The sequence below is a fragment of the Octopus bimaculoides genome, chromosome 12 (assembly GCF_046866305.1).
Source record: "Octopus bimaculoides isolate indiv1 chromosome 12, ASM4686630v1, whole genome shotgun sequence".
In the NCBI taxonomy this organism is placed as follows: domain Eukaryota; kingdom Metazoa; phylum Mollusca; class Cephalopoda; order Octopoda; family Octopodidae; genus Octopus; species Octopus bimaculoides.
The window spans coordinates 49,650,306-49,671,226 of record NC_142939.1 but is presented as its reverse complement, the minus strand read 5'-3'; the positions used below and the strand labels follow the sequence as shown (position 1 = coordinate 49,671,226).

At 35.1% G+C, this 20,921-nt stretch overlaps 1 protein-coding gene across 1 annotated transcript in view; it reads left to right on the top strand.

The window, feature by feature from the left end:
* The window catches only part of LOC149133091 (uncharacterized), a 62,017-nt gene extending 42,999 nt beyond the window's left edge, over nt 1–19,018 (top strand). Inside the window, exons 2-3 of the mRNA XM_089361293.1 lie at nt 16,716–16,792; nt 18,784–19,018. The gene's annotated coding sequence lies outside the window, so the exon portion shown is untranslated. The remainder of the gene's footprint in view (nt 1–16,715; nt 16,793–18,783) is intronic.
* Nucleotides 19,019–20,921: the final 1,903 nt, after the last annotated feature.

Sequence of the window (20,921 nt, the reverse complement as noted above, 5' to 3'; positions counted from 1 at the left end):
GTGTTTCTACTCCTAGCACTCTTAGTTCAAAATCAGTCGAAGTCAACACTGCCTTTCGTCTTTCCAGGGTCAATAATAAAATGAATACAAATCCAGGGCCGTAGATTGATGGAACTGTAAGAAAGTGGGACTGGATGGCATGTAATATTTGTTCCTTCTCTAACCGTTCTGAGTTCAAATCCAACCATAGCTTATACGAGTAGTACCTTTAATCCAACGTCTGGATTACCATTACCACTTGGTAACTTGTCCATTATCTTGCAAGAATTTGAGCCAGGTCTCCACTTGGAGGATGTCGTCTTCGCTCCTTTAGTCCATCCCACTAGTCTCGGAGGCTCTGTAATTAGTCATGGGTACTACTTTTTCTCCTGACTAAATGATATAAAGAAAACAAAACAAAACTAAAACTTCATTAGCTTACAATGCTGGGCTTTATCAGGATCCTTAGATATAAGTTCATGACCTAAATCCAAAATCGATTTTGCCCATTTTCTTTGGATCAAATACATTCGGAGTTGAAATTCGAACCAAAAGTCCCTCAGTTCACATCGTGCCATCTTTAAAAGAAGAAAGAGGCGCTTAGCTGTTACTTGTTGCCGCCGGGCATATTACCCATGGTCTTTCTTATTAAAGAACGACAATTAGACAGTGTAATTTCTAGTAACACCATAAATGAAACTAAGGCTAGATGGTCTAGGGTGAAACGCCTTTAACCATAGATCAGCTCAATAAGGATTGACCAATATCTGCACCATACACCCTAACTACCACCACCACTATACACAACCATCAGTAACTCCATACACATCGAGAAACAAAGGAGCAAGGTATTCGACCTGCTAGACATAGCAATTAAATATCTCTCAACTCACATAGTCTTGTCTTCAAAATGAAAATGATACAGTGGAAATATATTGGAGATATTTTCTTTCTTTTACTTGTTTCAGTCGTTAGACTGCAGCTATGCTTGGGCACTGTCTTGTAGAATTTTAGTTGAATGAATCGGCCCCAGTACTTTTCATTATTTTTAAAGCTTGGTACTAATTATGGTACTAATTATGCGGACATAAACTCACCAACACCGGTTATCAAGCGGTAGCGGGGGGAAAAGACAGACAGATAGACCCACACATACACACATATATATATACGATGAGCTTCTTTCGGTTTCCGTCTACCACATCCACTCACAAAGCTTTGGTTGACCCAACGCTAGTAGAAGACACCCAAGGTACCACCGCAGTGGTACTGAACCAGGAACAATGTGGATGGAAAGCAAGCTCCTTACCACACAGTCAACCCTGTGCTTATAGCTAAAAATACAAAAAAAACAGAAGAGACAAAGACGGGATAGTCACGGCTGGATTGATCATGTGTCTGCTTCGTGAGAACTGACCTGAGGCTACACGACATCACCAGCAACATTAACAAGAGAAGTGGTTACACTAATGAATAAAGTAGGTTTTCATAATTAATCAATTATACAAAATTAACAGCTATTTTAAATGGTTCATCTTCTTGCTTCCTATCTTTTAACTTTCCGCTTCTAATAATTCACTGATTAAAACATCATTTGTTAATTTCCACAAGACGACTTACCATTATTGATTATTGATTCTGTGTGTGTGTATGTGCGTGTGTGTATGTGCATGCGTATATATATATATATATATATATATATATATATATATATATATATATATATATATATATATATACATATATATAATATTATATATGCATATATATCTTATATATACTTATATATATATATATATATATATATATATATATATATATATATATATATATATATATATATATATATATATACATACATATATATAAATATACATATATTTATATATACATATGATATTTACGTTTGTATGTATATGCCCATGTATAGATATATATATATATATATATATGTGGTAGTTAGACACAGATCGACTCTACTCAGAACATTCAATTCGTCTAAACGATGCATTTATTCAAAGAGATTGTACAATGACTAATTAAGTTAGTCGCTACTTTGACTATTGTCTGTGAGAAAGAAATAAACGAAAAGAATAAAGTTAAAATAAACCACATTAAGAAAATCTGCAATATTTATCCAAGTGTGACCTCGTGGGACATTATGATGTTTTAAACAACAATCCGCCGCCTCTGCGGTAGTTTGTTAAAAGACAGAATCTCACCGTTGTACTCTGTATAAAGCGTATTGTACTACTCGAGATTTCAGGGGTAAAATGTGGTAGATATATGAAGAGATATGTATATCTCTATATGGCCATCAGAATATAGGACCTGATACTGCAACGGCTTGGGTTTCAAGGGCCCATAACTCTTCAATATCCTCCCACAAAACCCGAGAGACTCACATAGAATGGATGTAGGGGTCTTCAAAACAAAACAAGAATTCCTCGTGTCCAGAGTTCAGGAGAAACCTACCACGCAGCAAGAAACACAGATGAGGGCAGCAACATCACCGCCACCATTCACCAAATGCCTCATATCAGAGGAGGTTTAGAGAAATTATAACATAGCTAATGGCAGTGCATCGGCATGGTCGCAGCTCTTGAGCTGAAGCTAGTAAAAAAGAAAGGCCTGGATCCAAGAAGTGTAAAATAATAGCTAAAAATTTGCCCTGTTTATAATTATACCATATGTTACATATTTATTATATCTTACCTTGATACCTTGTGGACTAAGATCCCCGTTGACAGGCCCCTGGTATTTGTAGAATGTTAAACACTTTTGGTATGCCTATTAAGAACTCCTTTATAGAGTAACTGTTGCATTTGTTTTGAGTATATAAATAGTTTGGCTGCTTGTTTCTCTGGAGACTTTCAGAATGATGCAGACGCCACTGATAGGAACACAATAAGGTTCGAAAATCGATTAAGGTTGCTCATCATTTTTATTAGTCTGTGGCGAAACGGCTAAAAATTCGCCCTGTTTATAATTATACCATATGTTACATATTTATTATATCTTACCTTGATACCTTGTGGACTAAGATCCCCGTTGACAGGCCCCTGGTATTTGTAGAATGTTAAACACTTTTGGTATGCCTATTAAGAACTCCTTTATAGAGTAACTGTTGCATTTGTTTTGAGTATATAAATAGTTTGGCTGCTTGTTTCTCTGGAGACTTTCAGAATGATGCAGACGCCACTGATAGGAACACAATAAGGTTCGAAAATCGATTAAGGTTGCTCATCATTTTTATTAGTCTGTGGCGAAACGGCTAAAAATTCGCCCTGTTTATAATTATACCATATGTTACACACACATATATACAGGGTGTCTCCCCCCACAAAAAAAAAACGCATACGCACATAGAATGATTATTAAGTCAGTGTTTATTAAAATATATTTTAGTTTCAAAATTGAACAGAATCTAAAGACACAATTTAATTTCTTTCATAAACGTCTGTTTGCAAGCTGATGAACATTTTGGTCCGGGTAGTGCTGATAACACGGAGCAATGTAATCGTAAACATCGAGAAACATTTCGTTCGATATTTGTACGCATCTCGTTGAATGGCTGCCGTTAATTCATCGATTGTTGTCGGTTTTGTACTGTAAGGTTTATCTTTTAAGTATACGCATAAAAATAAGTCTAGTAGTGTGAGGTCCATGAAACACAGAGGGTATTAAACGGAACCTCTACGTCCACCCCCGCCTTTTGGCAAAATCTCATTAAGGTATTATGATAGTGTGGGGATGCACTATCTTGCTGGAAAGAAAACTATCTATATATCTATCTACCTGGTATACATGCATACTTTTACATTGTTATATGTACGTATGAGACCATTTGGTGCAGAGTTCAAATTTCAACGAGGTCACCTTCCTCTTTCACCATTTTGTGGTTGATGAAATAAAGTACCAATCCAAGGCAGTGGATTGGCAGATTTATTCAAGGTTTGGCCATGATTTCCTGCGGAAGCTTTCCAGATTTTTGCGTTCAAACAGCAACATTTAAAACGACATCGGTGCTGAGTTGTATCTGTGCAGTATTTCCCTGAGACAACATCGACTTTTGGGTCATATTTTTCCACATTTTACCCTTTGGAACATGAAAGTTCCTCAATCCATAGTCCACGTTTCTAGATTTCATGGTTACATTATCTGGATTTAAAATGTTATTGGCATATTTATGGTAGCCGAATGGGATTTCTGTAAACTGTGTCGAATTTGTTTAGACGCTATCGCTAATTAATACATATTAATAAAATCACCCTAAATATCAGCAAATTTATCGAAGAAGTTGTTAGTGACGTATTCTACAAAAGGATCTTTTCACTGGCCACAAGTCAACGCAAAGGTCTATGTACAAAATATAGTGTACGTATTAATTAAATTATGCTTAGAAACAGAAAGTTAATGTACTCAGTTCTGAGTTCTATGTATGTATGTGTGTGTGTGTGTGTGTGTATGTGTGTGTGTGTGTGTGTGTATGTGTGTGTGTGTGATGCAGTAAGGTGGGCTGAGGGAAGAGAAACTAGTTGTTACTGTTTAGCCGTAGCCCAAAATCGAAGATTTCTCGATTGTAGCATTCCTGCCGTGAACATCCTGGCGTTTTCCTCGGCATGGTGTATTTAGCACTACATTATCCAAAGTGGCATCCCTCTTTTAAGACAATAAAATCTGATTTGGGCGAGATTTTGCTTATTATTTCCAACTGACAACGTGAATGTATTGACGGAATCCTCGGAACGTCGGATAGAATGCCTTACAAATTTGTTCTGGCTTGTTACGTTCTGAGATCAAATTCCGTAGAGATTAACTTTACCTTTAATGAAAGTACCATAATCGCTTAATGTTTCTAAATCAGAAACAGTTATATTTTTGATTGAGTGACTTCTAGGTACTCCCTCTCCAGTTACTAATCTTGTTTTATATAAATCAAGCAAAAATGGGCCAAGATAAATAACTCAGAGTGGTCAGCGGCATGTATATGAACATTACAGACTATTACAAGCATATCAAATATCATACAACATGAATTCTTGATTTATTAAAATCATGTAAGTGTCTAGCACGAAGTCTGCCCAGATCGAGTAGTTCTGTAATCACGAGGAGCTGATAAGAGTTGGCAGTATTTTTGGAAGCAGAAACCATTAAAGAATTGGTAGATGGTTTTATTTATTGTTTATTTAGTCCTGTGTGTATATGTATTTGTTCTTTCACCCTCTCACTCTTTCGCTCTCTGTCCCTCGTCCCTCTCTCTCTCTAAAACTATGTGATTATTGAACGTATTAACTCACCACTGTTTCTTCCCAAATGCATGACAAAATAAAGTTTGCTCTGACATATCTCTGTTCTGCAGACTTGGCTTACTTCTCTTAAACATTTACTTTTCCTTTCATTAAAAGTCTGTTCCATAAAAATGAACACGTTATATAAATGAAGAAAAGAGGGAGAGAGAGAGAGAGAAAAAGAAAAATACATGCACATAACAAGTATAATAAGAACATTAACAGCAATAACATCATCATCACCATCATTAGCAAGAACAACAACAAAAACAAAAGTAGAAATAGCATGGGAAACAACAAAGAACAAACACAGAAAAAAACGTGAGAGAAATGAAGACACGAGAAAAATAATTTTTAAGGAAGAAGAAAAAGACTAAAAAAAAAAAACAAAATTAAAAAAATCTGAAAATGCACTCACTTTTCAGCTGTTCAGATATATTTGCCAAAGATCAATTCATAATTAATGTTTTCACACACTTGACATTATTGATTTGGGGGAAGAGTAGGAGGAGAAATAAATGAATGAAAAAATGATTCTTTTCTCTCAAGAAGAAAAAAAAACCCTCATAAAAACAAATAATCAATTCCACTATTAAAAGAGAATGAGAGAGCGAGAGAGAGAGAGAGAGAGCGAGAGAGAGAGAGCGAGAGAGAGAGAGAGCGAGAGAGAGAGAGAGCGAGAGAGAGAGAGAGCGAGAGAGAGAGAGATACATATATATAAAGAGATAGATAGGTAAAGTGAGAGAGAGAGAGAGAGAGAGAGTGAGGGGGAGGGAGAGAAAGAGAAGGGAAGATATTCCTGAAAGTGTTTGAAAGTGAAAGCATAAAATCATTTGTAGGAGAAAACTCTATCACCACGTGAGAACGAAACGAACGAATAATGCCTAACTTTTACAAAAAGAAAACAGTGAGGAATATTGGCGCTTACACCATGTAACGAACCTTAGGAGGGCATAAGTTGGAATAATGGACAAGGTAGCCCATTCTAATGAGCTGAAAATACACACACACACGCACACTTTCACATACATTCACACACACACAGTTATACATAAACACACATATAATGTACGTGTCTATATATATATATATATGCATATGAATATGTATGTATATATATATATATATATATATATATATATATATATATATATATATATATATATATATATATATATATATATATATATATATATATATATATATATATATATATATATATATATATATATATATATATATATATATATATATATATATATATATATATATATATATATATATGTGTATATAGGCGCAGGCGTAGTCGTGTGGTAAGGAGCTTGTTTCTCAACCACATGGTTCCGGGTTCAGTCCCATTGCGTGGCAACTGGGTCAAGTGCCTTTTAGTATAGCCTTGGGCCGACCCAAACCTTGTGAGGGGATTTCGTAGACGGAAACACAAAGAACTGTGTGTAGGTTTGTGTCTGTGTCTGTCCCCCATTACCGCTTGACAACCGGTGCTGGTGTGTTTACGTCACCGTTAATTGGCGGTCCAGCTAAAGAAACCGATAGAATAAGTACCAGGCTTAACAAAAATGAATACTGTGATTAACTCATTCGATTAAAAGATTCTTCAAGGCTGTTTTCCAATATATATATACATAAATATATATAAGTATATATATATATATATATATATATATATATATATATATATATATTGGTGAAGAGTCTTGTATTCTCGGTATAAGTGTGAAAAGAATAAAATGGGATCCAGTAGAATTAGGGAAGTGCTGAGCCTGTATCCCGTTAAACCACTGGAAGTTTTATGTATCGGATTTTAACGACGCTTCAGAACAGTCATAACCTTCCTGTTAGTAGATCTGTTCTATTTTAACGAAGACAACTGTGCATAGTAGGCGGAGGATAAATTGGCGAAGAGTCACAGGAGGAATATGTAGGGAGTTTTGAGGAAAGAGAAAACAGAGTAAAGGAAATGGTAGTGTTATTACAAATGGTAAATTTACTAATTGCATCCATAACTTTCAAAGTGATGCTCAGCAGTATCTAGAGACCTTTCAAAATCTCATGAATCTATTAGTGCAAGCAGGCAAAACTAAAAATATGTTTGATCTTAACAGGCATTTGCACAAATAGATTACTATTAGATAATGATAATATAACATACTTGCAAAAAATACAGTATAGTAAACGGATGAAGCGAAGAATTTAGTTATACAGTTAACATTAGATGATCGAATTGAACGTCTTACGCAAACTGCAGTTAAGGATTAAGGATCAGAAAGATAATTTCAACCACAATTCCAGTTAATCCTGTATTAGCTTTGTAACTCCGTTCTTGTAATCCCACGTAATCCCATATTTTTTTTCCTTTGAGACGTAGGTGCTTTCAGTTTCTTCTCTTCTAAATTTAGTTCCCTGAGAGTCACTTTCCATGTCCTAAATCTTAAGAATCTTTCCATTTTAATGCCAATTAATGCTTCTCTTAATGCAAGATCAAAACGTGACTTGTGCTAGCTTATGGGAAGAAAGCTTTGATCTGTTACCTTGTGTTGAGTAATGATACGAAAATTTTCACCCATCGCCTTGCAATAGCATTTATTTTGTCATGAACTGTATTGCAACACAGCAGAGATAAACATCGCGTAGCTTTCGTACTAAGTATTGGCCAATGTTGGTTTCAGCTGGCCAAAGTAAATTATTCATACACTATTTTACGGAATTAATTACTTTTTCTTTCGTTCGTTACTACTAACGCGTGTGAGTGGGTGTATGTATGAATGTGTATGTGTATGTCGTTATCTGTATGCATATATGTATGTATGCATGTATATATATATATATATATATATATATATATATATATATATATATATATATGTATGTATGTATGTATGTATGTATGTATGAAACATCAAAAGTTAATAGTCTACTCCGAGTTTCACCCATGGATGTATGGCTGACATTAAATATCTTCTAACAACTGACGAATACTGACAGTAGAGCTGCCGTTGGAATTACAGATAAATAAAGAAATAAATCCCGAAAGGAAGAAATGAAGAATTGCATTAGTAATATACGCAGGGAAAACATAAATTGGATTGCTCTGAATAATGTTTCGAATTGTATGTAAATCTTGAATTAAGTTTACTGCTATATCTCTCCTCTCTTTTACAATGCTGAGGAACTATGAAAGATAATGGCTTCCTCCAAACGAAATGCTTTCAATGTCTACTCCATCCTTCTTTCTCGTCCGTTTAAGTAATAATTTAATTCAATATAAGGTAATGTTCAATAGGCCCTATATCCTGACTACCCCGTACTGATGAGATCCAAATAGATTGAAATAGCAGCTAAATACGAATGCTAAAGAACATATAATAATAAAAAAAAAACAACTTAGGGATAATATTGAATAAAAAAATTCTTTTATCATTTTACTTGTCTTAGCCGTTGGACAGCAGCCTTGAAGATTTTAGGGGAGCAACTCGACAGCAGTTCTTGCATTTTTAAAGTTTTGTGTTCGAGCTAAATGCGATGATTCTTAAGTTTTTATTTATTTATTCAGGAACAGATCTATGTATTGGTGAACTGTCAATGACGTTAAAGAGCTTAAAGGTTAAAATTGTAGCTGAGAAAAGTTAACTGACATAGGGGGCAGGAAACCATCTGAATATTGGAGAACAGTTACTTGTATCCTGATGACACACTCCGGGTATGAAACTGTTTACACCATGACTGCTAGTCAATGGTCTGTGAACGCTGTAGACACCAATCCACGTGCTTTCAAGTTTTTGAAATACTTGTAATGTAATGGTGTAAATTAAACAATCTATTCCTCTGGTTTAAAACAATCGATCTTGTGTATAATTAATACGAATTTAAAAAAAAACTGTAACACGGCCGGCGAAATGACTTTCTGTTCAGTATTTAGTCTCGGTATTCTTCCTCTTGAGTTCATTTCATGCTAGTGTTGAATATTACTTCCGGTGTTTTAAACTTTGTAAAATACCAGGTGTACACCTGAGTGAATCCAATCAACTATATTGCTGCTATACATCTGAAAATGAAATAAACATAGCACACCCGTCTACCCCCACGAAAAACAGGGGGGAAATTAGAAAGAAAACTCGGTACGTGCCCTGTTCCCTGTTCTTAAACAAGAAATCAATAATTATTTTTAATTTAATGTTAGTAAATGTCTCTAGAAAGAGAAGAAAAAAGAGAAAGAGGACGAGATGGAGAAGAAAATGAGAGAAAGCAAAATGTGAAGAAGAGGAAGGAGATACAAGTAAAGGGCAAATGAAAATGAGAAAAGAGCGCGAGATAGAAAGAGAGGGAGGGAGAGAATATGAAAATAGGCGTGCGCAGTGCGAGCTGGGAAGAAGGGAAGATTAGCCGTGAGTGACAGGGAGAGGGAGAGAGAGGGAGAGAAAGAGAGGGAGAGAAAGAGAGGGAGAGAGAGAGAGAAGGTGAGAGACAGAGAAAATCTGAGTAAACGAGTGACAGAGTGAGGGAATGAGAGAGAGAGAGAGAGAGAGGGAGAGAGAGAGAGATGTTAAGAGACAGAGAGAAGGCTTTATCGCTGATGGAATCCTAAACGGAAATTTGACTTGTCGTTTAATTCAAGATCCTATCAGGGAGAGGGTTGTGGCGACGGAAGGATTGTGGTCTCTGTTGGAAGCAGAGATTAAGAATTCTAGTATGGTTTAATTAGTGATAGAAGAGAACAAGGTGTTTTAGGTTTGACATGAACAATTCAATATGGCAGCCAACCAAAGATTCAACTTAAACTGTAACGAATGTCTTGTCAACATCATAATGGCAGACATTTGTTTTAGTTTTATTTCATTTCCTTTTTCATGTTCTGATTTCTTTATATTTTACCGATTTTTATATTTCTATTTACATTGGGTGCGGTGGTGGGGGCTAGTAAAATAAAGTACCAGTCAAGTACTGAGACAGATTTCTCTGTTTCTCTCACTCTCTGCCTGTCTTTCTCTGTTTGATCTTTACATGGTTATTTGTCATTCAAAGCAGGGTGACATCTGGTCCTAAGCCCTGGTGAAGCAACAGGGCTGAATTAGAGGTTAGCAACATCTCATAAAAAGCTAACTTGCTGCAGGACCCATTCAAAGAAACCAAACAAACCCTTCGAAGGTCAGAGACAGATAAGCTGGGCATGGACGAACTGGTGTAAGGCGCAGCACCAAATCGACTAAAGACTAAAGAACAAAATCTAAGGTCAAATACTGGAGGTTTTTAAATCACTTATACATTTCATCATAAATTGAGGCCTTGTGCCAAAATAAGAACTCAACATCGATCTATTGCAATTTATGCATTCCTTAAAGAAATTTAAGACGGAAGTGAAATAGCTCTAAATCTATGGAAAGAAACCAGATCTCAAGATTCAGTTGGTTTGGAGCTCTTGGTTCTTTTACTCGAAAGCGTTCTTCACCGAAACTTTAAGAATTGTTATTCCATTCAAATCACATGAAATTTATTTTCGCTTTTATTTTAGTTTTATTTTCGTTTCTTTTTCTTGGATTTTTTTTTCTAATTTCCACTCTGGAATCTCTGTGCCAAATAAACAATGTTTAGAAGAGCGTGAAGAAATATTGCTACGGTGAATGAATGGAATCCGAATTCCCAGGGCCAACCAAAATTCGCCCCGAAAAAAAAACAAAAACAAAGAAAATGAAAAATAAAAACAATAACAAAAACAATAGACAGAATCAATTTAGGAGGGGTTGATGGGTTTGTGGGGCTGGGAGTTGCAAGGGAAATAAACTAATAGACGAACAAACAATGTATTGTTTTGTTATAGAGAATGGTAATAGAGAAAAAGTTAAGATATATAAATTGATAAAGAACAATTGGTAACAATATTAATTGCTCACATGTGTATGACTGCTAATAAACATACCAATTACTCAACAGGGAGGAATATAATGGGAACAACAACATAACAACAACAACAACAACAACAACAACGACAGCTGCAGCAGCAGCAGCAGCAGCAGCAGCAACCTCACATAGACACTGACTTACAGATGCACGCAAACAGACAATAAACCACATACATAAATATACATGTGGAGAGAGACAAACAAACCTATATGTATACACAGAGAACTATACGCAGAAATTCGAATACACACACACACACACACACACACACACACACACTCACACAAACACTTGTACTCACACAAAATATTCACATGGAAAAATATGCACATTAAGTTATACAAACATACACACAGACGTAGACACACACATAAACACACACATTACAAGAAACACAATACACATAAGCGCACACACGATATAGGAACACGAAAACATACAAACACACGCACACACATACATAGATACATACATACATACATACATACATACATACACACAGCTATACAATTACAGTGGCACAAGTGGTACACACACAGAGGCTCACACAAAGAGGCACATCCGCACAAGGGTAGCGACACGCTGAAATACACTCACGCACGCACACACACTTACTCACACAGGGAACAATATTAATAAGTCTTGAGAAAACCGCCATAACAACAACAAAACAGTAACATTAATAATGCCTTATAACATTAACAACAACTACAACAACAAAAGTTGAACGATAATAACAATGACAACAACAATAATGCATAATAACAAAAAGAAGTAAAAGAAAATTATGATCCCGCAACAAAAAAAACTGCTATTTGATTTGATTTGATTGGTTAAGTTGAGCGAGGCTATTGTATTTAGATTCGATCTTGGCGCTAAATTTCTTTCTATCGAACAGTTATTAATTCTCATCAAATCTTATGTTAAATATCCCAACTTCATTTGTTGTTTAATTCTATTTCTGTTTTTTTTTTCCCCATTTTTGATTTAAATAATAAAGTATATATTTCTGATATTTTCTGCTATTTTATTTTTTTTTAAATATGAAATACTTTCTGCGTTTTTTTTCTGTATATTTTGTAATAAAATCATATATTTCTGTTTCGCTTCGACTTCTTTTTTTAAAAAAAAAACATTTATATTAAATAATAAGAATATGTTTTCTGTCGTTTTGGTGATTGAGATGGTGCTGGGTATGTTATCATTTTTTTTTGTATCTTTCGAAGGAAAGGGAATGGTCGGCTATTTTGAACCGAGTAGATGACTGATACTTTATCTTTTATCGTTACTGAGAATCTAAAAACAAAAGTTCACCTCAGCAGGATTTGAACTCAGGGACGTTACGGGAAGTAACTAAATAATGGTTTCAAATTCTTCCCACAAGCGCAGGAATTTCAGTGGAGGAGATGAATTAATTACATCGACCCCAGTGTTCAACTGGTACTTATTTTATCGACTTCGAAAGGATGAAAAGCAGAGTCGACCTCGGCGAATTTGAACTCAGAACGTAGCGACAGACGGAAACTGAAAGAAGCCCGTCGTATATATGTGTGTATATATATATATATATATATATATATATATATGCATATATATATATATATATATATATATATATATATATATATATATATATATATATATATATATATGTGTGTGTGTGTGTGTGTGTGTGTGTGTTAGTCCCTCCAGCATCGTTTGACATGCGATGCAGGTGTTTTTACGTCCACGTAACTTAGCGGTTCGGCAAAAATTGACCGATTGAATAAGTACTAAGCTTACAAAGAATAAGTCCTGGGGTCGATTTGCTCTGTTAAAAGGTGGTACTCCAGCATGGTCGCAGTCAAATGACTGAAACAAGTAAAAGAATAAAGGAATAAAAGAATATATATATATATATAGTAATTATTCGCGGCGGAAGCAGTAACCGGATGCTTTCCTCTGATGATTGCCAGTAGAAATGAAATCACGTGATGTTGGAATTCCGGCACCCATGCAGGCGATTTTCGTCTGTTACGATCTATGTGTGTGTGTGTGTGTGTGTGTGTGTGTGTGTGCTTTCATGCTCTAAGCGTCTATATGGATCTATCTCTCCAGGCTAATAACTCATCGTTCGGTGTTCTAACAAGACATCTATGTTATGTTGGATATAAAGATTATCTTTTCGTATTAATACTGCTTCGTCTGTAATAATTAATTTTTAATAAACCTGTTGGCTATTTGCGACGTCGGTGTCTGAAAAGAAGTTGATAACCTATATTTCGCAGCAGTTAGAACCGACTGGCATACGGTGACCGCACGCTTCTAACAGATAATTTCCACTAGAATTGGAAATTCCGGCGTCCATGACAAGCGATTATTGCTTGCCACGATCTATGTATGTGCTTTTATGAGAGGATCTAATAACGTAGTATACGTATGTATATATATCTATCAATATGGTTACATACACAAATTGTATTACTGTACTTTCTCAATATATCTCAGATGGTTAAATGCTGTTAACTAACCTCGGTGAAATTTGACGCCATTGAAAGCAATGACGACATTTCTCGGTGGTCGGAATTTATGAAGTACAGAAGGCACAGAAACGTCCTCTGTAGGCACTGGAGAACGAATGAGAAATCTTAAATACGAAATCAACTGTATTTGAACTCAAGAACCCAGTTAACTAAATATCACAAGAGCACTTTATCGTTTCTACCATTGCAATGGGGAATATTGACCAGTAAGCCTCTCAAAGTCTGGCAAAGGGCCACGGATATAAAATGCAAGGAATGTTGATTGAATTAGGTCCAGTACATGAATGGAAGTTATTTTATCGACCCACAGGAATGAGGAAGCACGTTGATTCCAACGGGATTTGATCTCTGCCACTTCATAGCTTTTGATACAATACAACGTTGATATTGATATGGAAGATAACCAGAAAGAGACATCCGTTGAGAATGTTATTCTTATTCATATTGCATATAAAACTGCTATAGGATTTGAACTCGGTACGGTTGCATTGCAGAGTAAGTTCATAACAACAGTTTCCAACATCAGTAGAATTTTAACATGGGTATTTTTAAGTACGAGAAGAGATGAAGAGATGAACATTCTATTTAATAGGCGACCCCAGTGAATGACTGGTATACATTTGTTCAATCATCAATGAATGGAAAATAAAAGGCAGAATAGATCGGAATGACATCGGAAACCTCCTCCTCCTCCTCCTCCTTCTCCCCCTCCCCTGTTCTAGTCTCCTACTGTGTGCATATTTATTTCTGTGCTTGTGTGTGTCTGTGTGTCTTTGTGAGCACATGTGCGTTGTTAACTACAGGACCATTATCCTTTGACACAACAGATGTTCCAACCATAACCATTCCGCTATTTTCTTGGGCATTGTGTGTGTCTCTCTCTATGATACACCAATAGTTTTTCCAAGACCTTACGTTGTAATTTAAAAACGATTTGGTTGTTATTTCTTGAAAATCGGGCGACCACGTAGTGCCTCTCACATTGTTTATGTGAATATCTGTGCGATCATGCGTGCGTCATTAAACGAATTTTTATTTGTGAAGTCGTGTGTATGTGTGTGTGTGTGTGTGTGTGTGTGTGTGTGTGTGTGTGTGTGTGGCAAATATATATGCCCCTGTGAATAAATATCGTTCTCTCAATCTCTCCGTGTGTATGTGTGTGTGTGTGTGTGTGTGTGTATGTGTGTGTGTGTGTGTGTGTGCATGTTATAATTAGGACATCAAACACGTAGATGCACTTCGAGAAAGGCCGACTTCACAGCACGATGGCTACAGTTGTTTATGTGAGGTTGTAAGGTAAACTGTACAATTACATGAAGTTCATTTACCCAACGCATATGCTCGTACACACTCGCACATAAGCATGATTGTATGCTCACACGTACACACACACACACACACACACACAAACATATTCACGCACAAAAACACACATTTTTAAATATACATATACATGCTTATGGATTAAAATATAAATGCATGTGGCGTGCGTACATTTATATATATGTGTATATATATATATATCTATATATATATATACATATGTATATATATATATATATATATATATATATATATATATATACATATACATACACACATATATATACATATATATAAGTAGTCATATAAGTACATATATGTATACGTATACATACATATACATAAATATATGCATATGTATATATATATTCATATATATGTACTTATATATGTGTAGACTATAGTTTTTTATCTTTTCTATTTTTTGTTTGTTTTAGTTATTAGACTGCGCCCATTTATGTATACTTCTACATATTTATATATATGTATACATATAGGTCTATGTATGTACGTACGTATGTATGTATGTATGTATGTATGCATGCATACTAAAACACACACACGTGCGCGCGCGTACATATATACACGCATATTTTAAAACATACGTATTAAACTCTACACACTTCCGGTATAAGTATGCATCGAGTACTTTTAAGTATATATACAAAAACAAAAGCAAAAACCGGCATCACAACAACACAATTTCATAATTTATACTCGATAATATATATATATACATACGTACGTGCATATATATATATATATATATATGTATACACACATTTATATACAAAATGTAGATATGCACTTTGCTAAATCAGAAATCTTTCTTACCATTTATGTAAATGACTTAGGAGTAAAAAAAAAATGAAATTGAAAACCAGAATACAATAAAACGCAAACATTAAAAATAAATATTCTTGATCATTTGAGTAAAATATATATTCTACTTGAGGAGTTCAATATAATTTATGTCACACTCCCCCCGCCCCGTCAGCCCTTCGTAGACACGCATACATTCACGCATAGATGCACCTATTCACACTCAAAAATTCATGTGTAATATACATTCATACATATATATATATACATACATACACACACACGCACGTACATACACACAGATATATATGAGTGTGTGTCTTTGTGCTTGTGAGTTCAAATAATATATATATATATATATATATATATATATATATATATATATATATATATATATATATATATGTATATATACGACATCAGTATATGTATGTATGTATATATATATATATATATATATATATATATTGATGTATATATGTACATACATACACATACAAACGCACTTATCTATCTATCTATCTATCTATCTATCTATCACACATTTCACCATATTAATTTGTAGATTTTGAGGTAAACTCTCAGATACATTTGATGTAAACGAATAATGCGAGCAAAATATTATCTCTCTCTCTCTCTCTCTCTCTCTCTCTCTTTCCGTCCTACCCTCGCTTTCTATCTGTTTTTCACGCTGTTCCTTACACCTCGCTCTGTGTCGCTTTCTGTCTGTCTGTCTATATTCCATCACACACGTATATACATACACACACACCTATGTTCTCCCACGCAGACATACTCACCTATACATATAATCATATTAATATAAATAAATCTTTTATCTTTTACTTATTTCAATCATTAGACTGAGGATGAAGCTGGGCACCACCTTGAAGAATTTTTAGTCGAACGAACGGATACCAGCCAGTACCATTATCTTTGGTGAGCTTGGTACTTATATTATCGTTCCCTTGTGTTGAACCGCTATGTGACGGGGACATAAACACATCAACACCGGTTGTCAAACTGACACAAACGTATACATAAATACACACACACACAAACGTATGTATATATATATATATATATATATATATATATATATATATATATATATATATATGATAAAACAAATGATATATAAGCATATGCATGTATATCTACATCTACATGTATATATAGATGGATATTCGGGTACAGGACGTTAGGAAAATGAACGGGAGCATAAAAACAAAACGGACTTTGTTTACAGACATATATATAAACGACTAATTAAAAAGTTGGCTTATTAGCAGTTAGAACCTAAAGGCTAAAATAATAGAGGTCACATAAGTGACAGAGGGTGTTTGGTCAGCACCGATTACGCTAAGATGAGAGTTAAATTAACTCTAAAGCCACAGAGCACTAATTTAATGACTGACAAAGGGAGGTAAATCCCTAGCGTACGAAGCCGTATCGCGACTTCGAATCTTGGTGTTGGACACCTTAATTCTCATCAGCGGCTTTTAGTGCCTAGGGTTAAACTCACCTTCCTCTGTCAATAGTATTAAAAAAACCGTTTAAATCATATGCTGATTTTCTAATCGGTGTAAGTGTAAATAACTAATTAAAAGGCTGACTCATTAGCGATTAGAACCCAGAGGCAACATTAATAGAGGTCACGAAAGTGAGCTTCCTTCAGTTTCTGTCAACCAAATCCTCCCAGTAGGCTTTGGTCAGAGCGAGGCTATTGTAGAAAACACTTGCTCAAGGTGCCGCGCAGTGGCACATATTTATAAATTATATATTATTATTCGAGTCAGTGGCATGACGTTGTTAAGAGCCTCCCCTGGTTTCGTGTTCGGCCGTAGTGCATGGCACGTTGAGAAAGTTTTATTTACGTTAGTTTCGCTTTGTGACTCGTTAAATAACGGTTCGACAAATAGATAATGAGAAATTAAATAACAGATTGAAATATGTACTGAGATCGACATGGTCGGCAAAACCTTTTACGATTGTGCCCCTGGTATGGCAGTAGTCCAAAGACTGAAACTAGTCAATATATAAAAAAAATACTAATCGCGTAAGTACACACACACATGCCTGTGTGTGTGTATATATTTATATATACAAACATACATACATGCATATACATACATACATACATACATATATATATATATATATATATATATATATATATATATATATATATATATATATATATATATATATATATATGTACATACATGCATATCTTTACATATGTATATAAATATATGTGTGTATGTGCGTGTATACTTGTGTTCGTGTGTGCGTATGTTGTCTGTATGTGTACTTACATGCGCATATATGCGGCGTATGTGCATGTTTGTATACAGGTCTGTGTGTGTATATATCTTTATAAATACATATACAGATATAAACATATATGCAAACATGCCTACACACATTCACTCACATTTTACAAACACACATATTCACAGAACACGCACACAAAAAAATAATAATTTTTAATAGAAAATAAATAATTTCTGTAATTGAATTTTATCGATTGAACAACTAAATGATATTTCTGCCTTTAATATCGACTAAAAGAAGGAATCCCTTGAGTATTAACTATTTAATACACCTTAGATATTAAGACTGTGAAATGGTAGTAACAGTAGCAGACTGAATAGAAAGCGTGTTGTTTATCTAATGGTCTTTGAAGTTCTGGTTTCGAATTCCACCTGGATGAATCTTGTTTGTGTTTCAGCCGCCGGAGTGCGAGGGACTAAATATCCTTCATGCATTTGGGCAAATGTAGTTGATTGTACCTTATTCGCTTTATGTCAGAATGAACTGAGAATTGGCAGCATCGTAAGAATTAGTTTTGCAGTAAGTAATCCTACATTCTGAGTTCGCATCCAACACACGGCTACTTCTTTTTTTTTTTAATTAATCTTTTTTAGGTCTTTAAATAAATTACCAGTCGAAGATTGATGGAATTATCAGAGCATATGAGAATCTGCTTTGTGATATCAGTTCTGGCTGTCTGCGTTCAGGGTTCAAATTGAATCTTCCTCTTATCGGAGAAAATGAAGAACAGTGACATTTCTGCTTCGACCGGCAGAAAAACCGATTTTCATCGGAAAATCAACCTCTTTTAGCAGGAATGTTTGAACCTTGAAATAAAATGCTTTCTGGTATTTACATACATTTGTTGACGTTTAATCACGTTGAGACTGCGATTTTGGTTTCCAAAATGTCAGTGTCGATGAAATAAAGTACTATTGAAGAACTGGGTCGACGAAATCCCTTACACTCCCTGCCTCCACTGAATGTGTGGGTTTGTGCCAATTTTATAAATCATTATTACCAAACGACTGAGCTGGCAGAATCATTTGAGTGCTGGAAATCTCTATTTCTATCAGTCCTTTAGGTACTGCGTTCAAATCCTCTTGAAGTCAGCTCTGCCCTTCATCATGTCGGGAGTGATAAAATAAAGTACTCGTCAAGTACTAGCTTCAAAATCGTCAAGTACTTGCCTCAAAATCGCTGCTAGAAATAGCAAACATATTTCACCCTAGGCACACCAGACCATCTTTGAAAAAAACCCCATTAAATAAAAATAAAATGAACGCTACACTAAACATAATAAAAATATGAGATAGGCACGGTTAGAATCTTTCTGATTACAAGACTGCTTAATATGGTGGTTGGCGATATGTTCTTCACTGGCTGTTCAAAATGTGAGGAAGGTTGGGCACGTAAACAATAACCGTGCGAAAGTTCAATTCAGTTTTCAAATATTTTCTTAACCCGCGTCGTTATATAAGTACATCCCGTGAATTAATAGAACAATGTAGACAGAACATAACAGTTTGGAATCTACTGATTATAATTTGCTGGATAATTCTTAAAAGTACTGTACTGCATATAATTAATGTGTATTGTTTGATACTATAAGCCAAGGTTGATGTGTATTGCTGAATGCAGCATTAACATGCTGTATAAGAAAAGTGAAGGACGTGGAAACAAACCAACTGCCCATACAAATGACATAGATTGCAACTGACGGCTTAGCAGTTCCTTGGCCTAGGTTTTAGTTTGTCAGCTTGTATAGCTATAAGCTAACTTCTAGAATCTTCGGCCAATCTCCTTGGCATGAAAACTCGCTGCATAAGTTTGAAGTCTGCCGTGTCGACTATAATAAATCAACCAGTACTGCCTGATAGAATCATATTTACATAAACGTTAAATAACTTTCATGGTTGCATTTTTCCTTTTATGGAAATACATTAGTTAGATGGTTCTGAACTGGGAAAAACTGAGAGTTATGGTTCAAATCTCAGCCGGTATCTCGCTACAACAGCTTGATTAGGCCTGACCTATAGTGAAACAACAACAACAACAACAACAACAACAACAACAACAACAACAGCAGCAGCAACAACAACAACAACAACAACAACAACAACAACAACAGCAAAAACAACACCAACAACAACAACAACACTGTGTTGCTCAATTATTGCACTGCATGTATCAGAAATGTATTTTATTGACTTAGAGCATTTGTTGTTTCCCACCAAAAAGAGCGTGATATCTGTGAATAACCTCGAGTAGTAATGGCGTCTTTTTACTGTAACATTTCGTTATTCCTTTATTTTCATGGTTTCCGAGTTCATTGGAAGTGATGTTAAGTGTAAGATTTTAATGGCATTTGAAACTCATTAAAGGCTTACCAATGAGAAAGATTACATGTTTTCACGTGCCTTCTTTCAAGGAAATTAGTAATTGAATATCATTCGCCAGAAATGTGATATGTTCCTACGCAACAAGATATTTCGCTTCAATGGAGGAAATAACACACGCATATACATACACGCATGCACACACACACACACACACACATGCACGCACGCACAAACACTTGCTTTTATGCATTTGCTTCCACACATGCATGTACTATGAACAAACACATGCTTGCTTACTATACAAGCGTATACATGCACGCACACACATGCAAGTACAGCTTTTTAATAAGGTCTTAAGAAGAAAGTCTTTGTAGAATAACCTAATAAACGAACCTTGCTGTTGTTAAAAC